Below are 7619 nucleotides of genomic sequence, written 5' to 3'. Positions count from 1 at the left end.
TCTCAGATTTATCTACAATTACAATCCACCCCTGATAATCGCAACACCTTGGGATCAGCGAAAATGTTGCAATTAACCGAAGTTGCAAATTACCGAAGTTGAGTTTCCTGTCCACTATTACAACAATTTACACATATATGGTAAACTCTGCTCCCCAGATGCTGTGAAGTAGGTTCGGTGTTAGAGCAACAAGCTATGATGATGACTGTTTGCCCTTGGTCAATAAATTCTATGTGAGCTATGCCTTCAATGTCCAGAAAATGGTAACCAAGACTTTTCTCACAGAGACAATGACTTTGAATTTACTTTGGCTTGTAGAAAATCTATGAACAAACTTCATTGATTGCACTTTGGTTTCCGGGTCGTGGTGGTGGATCCAAGATTATCACCAGTCACAATTTTCTGCAGAAAAATATCTCCTTTCTTGTCATTTCGTTTTAAAGGTTGGGTACAGGTGTCTTTTCTCTGCGCTTTCATTTCTGACCCATCGTGCATAGATTTTCTGTAACCCAAGAGAGATGTCACGATATGGTTTACTCGTTCTTTTGAAATCCCAACTTCATCAGCGATATCATTTTGTTTTACCCTTCGATTCGCTCTGATCATAAGGTCAACTGCTTCTTGATTACTCGTGTCGGATGCAGAAAGTGCCCTACCTGGTAGCTGGCGATCAAACACTTTTGCCTCTGTTGGGATATCTCCTTTAGAAATTATAATCCACCTTCGAACTGCGCTATCAGTAATACACATATCATCATAAACGGCCTTCATTCTAGAATGGATGTTTGATGCGCAGCGTCCTTCAGCTGGTGGAAATTCAATAACAGAACACTGTTGTATGAGAAGTCAGCCGTTTTTTCAATCGCGTTGTCTTAGTAAGGTTATGTAAATGTTGCTGCTTGCGAAATGAAACAGACGCGGTTGAATTCTTTGATGGTTTGGTCAATCCACAAAGCTGATATAGTTGCCGCTCGTGAATTCTACAAACAAATTATAAAACAGATTTGCTGGGATAGAAACATCACCATGCAAACATAATTTACAAGTATATATGTAAGTCTTTTATTTTATTTCTTTTCTTTCTTTTGTATTTACAAATATAGCATGTGTAAGTCTTCTGATTCTGGTACCACTTTATACTGTATGCAAGCCACGCCACTGTATCTATCCACACTAAATAAACTAACAATTTTCCACCCGTTTGTTTTATAAAATTTTAACTTTTGTCCACTTACTGCTCAAGAGCAAATACTAAAAAATTGGATAAAATACAAGAACGTTCTCTCAGATTTATCTACAATTACAATCCACCCCTGATAATCGCAACACCTTGGGATCAGCGAAAATGTTGCAATTAACCGAAGTTGCAAATTACCGAAGTTGAGTTTCCTGTCCACTATTACAACAATTTACACATATATGGTAAACTCTGCTCCCCAGATGCTGTGAAGTAGGTTCGGTGTTAGAGCAACAAGCTATGATGATGACTGTTTGCCCTTGGTCAATAAATTCTATGTGAGCTATGCCTTCAATGTCCCAGAAAATGGTAACCAAGACTTTTCTCACAGAGACAATGACTTTGAATTTACTTTGGCTTGTAGAAAATCTATGAACAAACTTCATTGATTGCACTTTGGTTTCCGGGTCGTGGTGGTGGATCCAAGATTATCACCAGTCACAATTTTCTGCAGAAAAATATCTCCTTTCTTGTCATTTCGTTTTAAAGGTTGGGTACAGGTGTCTTTTCTCTGCGCTTTCATTTCTGACCCATCGTGCATAGATTTTCTGTAACCCAAGAGAGATGTCACGATATGGTTTACTCGTTCTTTTGAAATCCCAACTTCATCAGCGATATCATTTTGTTTTACCCTTCGATTCGCTCTGATCATAAGGTCAACTGCTTCTTGATTACTCGTGTCGGATGCAGAAAGTGCCCTACCTGGTAGCTGGCGATCAAACACTTTTGCCTCTGTTGGGATATCTCCTTTAGAAATTATAATCCACCTTCGAACTGCGCTATCAGTAATACACATATCATCATAAACGGCCTTCATTCTAGAATGGATGTTTGATGCGCAGCGTCCTTCAGCTGGTGGAAATTCAATAACAGAACACTGTTGTATGAGAAGTCAGCCGTTTTTTCAATCGCGTTGTCTTAGTAAGGTTATGTAAATGTTGCTGCTCGAAGCTCGAAGAAATAGATAACAACAAGAAATTGAATGTAAGCTTCAATTTAGTATACGAAAACAGATAAAATGGACGTTTCAGATTTCCCCTTTATCAACAAAACAGGATGAATGAAACACTACAGACGAATGAGATAATGTTGTAGTGGCGTTGTTTAGATGAAAAACAAAAACAAAAACGCCACTACCACATTATCTCATTCGTCTATAGTGTTTCATTCATCCTGTTTTGTTGACAAAGGGGAAACCTGAAACGTCCCTTTTATCTGTTTTCGTATATTAAATTGAAGCTTACATTCAGTTTCACATTGTTACTTAGTAAGGTTGTGACGTCAGTCAATTGTGAGCACAATAAATGGCGTCATATGAATTTTTGCACAAGAGAGTAAAAAGGCATAGTTTGAGGGTGTGTGTTTTGAAGTTTAATAATTGTTCCTAAAATATGTTTTGATTTATGGGCAAACTGTATTTATATATATATTTTATATCGGTCCGCCTCAGTACATATTTCGGTTTGCTATTATTGTCTTGACGTTATTTTTCTAGTGTGAGTTGGCATTCCTCTCCTATTCCAGGTGTATCAGGGTATTGGGGGGGGGGGGGTGTCTGTGCTGTGTTGTGATATGTTTATGTGGGGTTGGGCCGGATATACTGTATGGTGGGGGTTGGATAAAAGTAAACAAGAATTAGTTATTGCATCGAATTGTTCTGGCTACTTTTTTCCCCCTGAGAATGGAGAGTTGGTATGAAACGATATTCTAAAGACGTGTCAGTTTGAAAAGATGAGGGGGGGGGGGGGGGAAAAAAAAAGAATCGGACGAAAGTAACCTGTCTATAATTGGGATTGGACAGGTGTTTAGGTAGCGGGGTGAATAGATAGACAAGATAATATAAATAATTTATTTATAAACATATAGAACGAATAATTGCCACAATTAATAATTAGGTATATAATGATAAATATCCAAAAGGGTTGGAGTGGTGGGGGTAGAAAGGTGACTGTAAGGAAGGGATCGTGTAGGGAATTGTTATACAGAGTATACATTATTTATTCCATGTTAATTCAGAAAAGTGAGTGGAGCAGGCACTTATGTTGGTAACAACAAGATATGAAGTGAGTAGAAAAGTGCCAGAAGACAATAGAGAATAAAAAATTTTTTTCGCGGCGGTGGTGGGGTTCGAACCTGCGACCTTATTGGTACGACAACTCCGCCTGGCAGGTGAGAGCGTGGCTCTACCGTGTGACCTATCCACGAACACATAAAAATATTCGTTTCAAACCCAAAGTCATTTCTAGATCCCTCTCTCACCCACTTCTTGAGATCGCCGATTCGTTCACCACCATCGCGAAGTAATTTTGACCAGCAGTTAAGCTTAATAGCCAATATTCTCATCACAAACATATAACATAGAAACGATTGAGACATTGAGTATGCTCCGGTGTATGGGGTGAATTTTTAATTCAGAAAAGTGAGTGGAGCAGGCACTTATGTTGGTAACAACAAGATATGAAGTGAGTAGAAAAGTGCCAGAAGACAATAGAGAATAAAAAATTTTTTTCCGCGGCGGTGGTGGGGTTCGAACCTGCGACCTTATTGGTACGACAACTCCGCCTGGCAGGTGAGAGCGTGGCTCTACCGTGTGAGCTATCCACGAACACATAAAAATATTCGTTTCAAACCCAAAGTCATTTCTAGATCCTCTCTCACCCACTTCTTGAGATCGCCGATTCGTTCACCACCATCGCGAAGTAATTTTGACCAGCAGTTAAGCTTAATAGCCAATATTCTCATCACAAACATATAACATAGAAACGATTGAGACATTGAGTATGCTCCGGTGTATGGGGTGAATTTTTAATTCAGAAAAGTGAGTGGAGCAGGCACTTATGTTGGTAACAACAAGATATGAAGTGAGTAGAAAAGTGCCAGAAGACAATAGAGAATAAAAATTTTTATTGAATATTGGCTATTAAGCTTAACTGCTGGTCAAAATTACTTCGCGATGGTGGTGAACGAATCGGCGATCTCAAGAAGTGGGTGAGAGAGGGATCTAGAAATGACTTTGGTTTGAAACGAATATTTTTGTTCGTGGATAGCTCACACGTAGAGCCACGCTCTCACCTGCGGCGGAGTTGTGTACAATAAGGTCGCAGGTTCGAACCACCCGCGCGAAATTTTTTTATTCTATTGTCTTCTGGCATTTTCTTCACTTATTGTTGTACAACATAAGTGCCTGCTCACTCACTTTTCTGAATTAAAAATTACCATACACGAGATATCAATGTTCAATCGTTTCTATGTTATATGTTTGTATGAGATATTGGCTATTAAGCTTAATGCTGGTCAATACTTCGCGATGGTGGTGACGAATCGGCGATCTCAAGAGTGGGTGAGAGAGGATCTGAAATGACTTTGGTTTGAACAATTTGTGTTCGTGATAGTCAGTAAGCACCTCTCACCTGCGCGGAGTGTGTCAATAGTCGCGGTTCGACCCACCGCGCGAAAAATTTTTATTCTCTATTGTCTTTGCACTTTTTACTCACTTATATCTTGTTGTACCAACATAAGTGCCTGCTCCATCACTTTTCGAATTAAAAATTCACCCCATACACCGGAGCATATCAATGTCTCATGTTTCTATGTTATATGTTTGTGATGAGAATATTGGCTATTAACTTAACTGCTGGTCAAATTTTCGCGATGGTGGTGAACGAATCGGCGATCTCAAGTATGGGTGAGAGAGGGATCTAGAAATGATTTGGTTGAAACGAATATTTTTGTGTGTGGAGTAACGTAAGCAGCCACTGCCAGGCGGGTGTCGTACAATAAGGTGAGGTTCAAACACCACGCCGGGTTTGAAACGAATATTTTTATGTGTTCGTGGATAGCTCACACGGTAGAGCCACGCTCTCACCTGCCAGGCGGAGTTGTCGTACCAATAAGGTCGCAGGTTCGAACCCACCACCGCCGCGAAAAAATTTTTTATTCTCTATTGTCTTCTGGCACTTTTCTACTCACTTCATATCTTGTTGTTACCAACATAAGTGCCTGCTCCACTCACTTTTCTGAATTAAAAATTCACCCCATACACCGGAGCATACTCAATGTCTCAATCGTTTCTATGTTATATGTTTGTGATGAGAATATTGGCTATTAAGCTTAACTGCTGGTCAAAATTACTTCGCGATGGTGGTGAACGAATCGGCGATCTCAAGAAGTGGGTGAGAGAGGGATCTAGAAATGACTTTGGGTTTGAAACGAATATTTTTATGTGTTCGTGGATAGCTCACACGGTAGAGCACGCTCTCACCTGCCAGGCGGAGTTGTCGTACCAATAAGGTCGCAGGTTCGAACCCCACCACCGCCGCGGAAAAAAATTTTTATTCTCTATTGTCTTCTGGCACTTTTCTACTCACTTCATATCTTGTTGTTACCAACATAAGTGCCTGCTCCACTCACTTTTCTGAATTAAAAATTCACCCCATACACGGAGCATACTCAATGTCTCAATCGTTTCTATGTTATATGTTTGTGATGAGAATATTGGCTATTAAGCTTAACTGCTGGTCAAAATTACTTCGCGATGGTGGTGAACGAATCGGCGATCTCAAGAAGTGGGTGAGAGAGGGATCTAGAAATGACTTTGGGTTTGAAACGAATATTTTTATGTGTTCGTGGATAGCTCACACGGTAGAGCCACGCTCTCACCTGCCAGGCGGAGTTGTCGTACCAATAAGGTCGCAGGTTCGAACCCCACCACCGCCGCGAAAAAAATTTTTTATTCTCTATTTGTCTTCTGGCACTTTTCTACTCACTTCATATCTTGTTGTTACAACATAAGTGCCTGCTCCATCACTTTTCTGAATTAAAAATTCACCCATACACGGAGCATACTCAATGTCTCAATTGTTTCTATGTTATATGTTTGTGATGAGAATATTGGCTATTAGCTTAATGTGGTCAAATTACTTCGCGATGGTGGTGAACGAATCGGCGATCCAAGAAGTGGCGTGAGAGGGATCTAGAAATGACTTGTTTGAAACGAATATTTTTATGGTTCGTGGATGCTCACACGGTAGAGCCACGCTCTCACCTGCCAGGCGGAGTTGTCGTACCAATAAGGTCGCAGGTTCGAACCCCACCACCGCCGCGAAAAAATTTTTTTATTCTCACTTTTTTATTCTTCTGGCACTTTTCTACTCACTTCATATCTTGTTATTCCATGTTACTGCTTTTCCTCTAACTAAATCGTTTTTGAATTGTTTCTGCATTATGTTAAGAAATATGGATATTTATGTGTCAGTGCTGTGTTTTCCGTGTACTTGTCTTGTCCATATTGCTTGTCTTGTTGCTGCTAGTATGCGTCTGTTTATTTCGCGTGTTGTGTTGTCGTGGTTCCCGCTCGTTTAATCGCGAACACAAAGAAGATTTGGCGGACGCGTAATCGAGTAACCCATTTACTGTCCGATCCAAGAGTCCGTCGCCGAAACAGATATGCCAGTTTGGATTTAAAGTTACCAAACTTACTTTGTATTCAACTCTTTGGCTCATAATGTCAACAATAGTAAATATTATAATATATAAATTTTGACCATATTTTTGACATATTAAAATGATAATTAGAAACATACGACCGCTCCTTTCTTTGGGAATGGTAAAATGCTTATGAATTGTCAGATCTCAATGCTTAGTTTTGATCAATGATCGCCTTTATAATATTGAATATTTTTGTTGTCTCAAGGAATATCACATTGTAAAGGGTTTGAATAGCAATCAGACTATATATATATATATATAATATATATATATATATATCTATATATATATATATTTATATATATATTATATATATATATTATATATATATTTATATTTATATATTATATATATATATTATATATATATATATATAAGGGGTAGCATTAGCATAAAAAAAAGTATATTAATTGTACTGAATTTTAATAACGTATAGCGAGAAATGGTTTTAACTGCATTTTAGATTTTTTTTTAAAATCTGTTTTATTTTCTGTAAATCCAACTGTTTCATTCACACGAGGCGATAACTTTAAAATATTTATCACCAGTTGTTCTGCCAACATTCTGATTCGACCTAACTCATTTAACCAACGTAGCCCCTACAGTCATGACATGGAATGTACTTGATTTTTATGTAAAAAAACATTAATGTTTTCAAAAATACTTTTGACAGAGAACGTAATTCCACGAAGTATATTATATGATTAATGCGATTTGTTTTCCTTTATTTTTATGATGTTTATGATGAAAACGGTATTCTTCGACTTGTCCTATTTTGGCTTCTGCTCATTAAAAAAATCCATTTTCTTAAAAATCTAGCGCTATATATAAAGATTTGCAAAAGTTCTGGCCAATCCAATAGCCTATATGACCGCAGGGGCTGTCGTACGTCTCC

The sequence above is a fragment of the Berghia stephanieae genome, chromosome 1, assembly GCF_034508935.2.
Source record: "Berghia stephanieae isolate SIO BIC M18660-M18661 chromosome 1, UCSD_Bste_1.3, whole genome shotgun sequence".
Taxonomy (NCBI): Eukaryota; Metazoa; Mollusca; class Gastropoda; order Nudibranchia; family Aeolidiidae; genus Berghia; species Berghia stephanieae.
The sequence above is the reverse complement of the archived record's forward strand: the minus strand, read 5'-3'. Positions refer to the sequence as shown.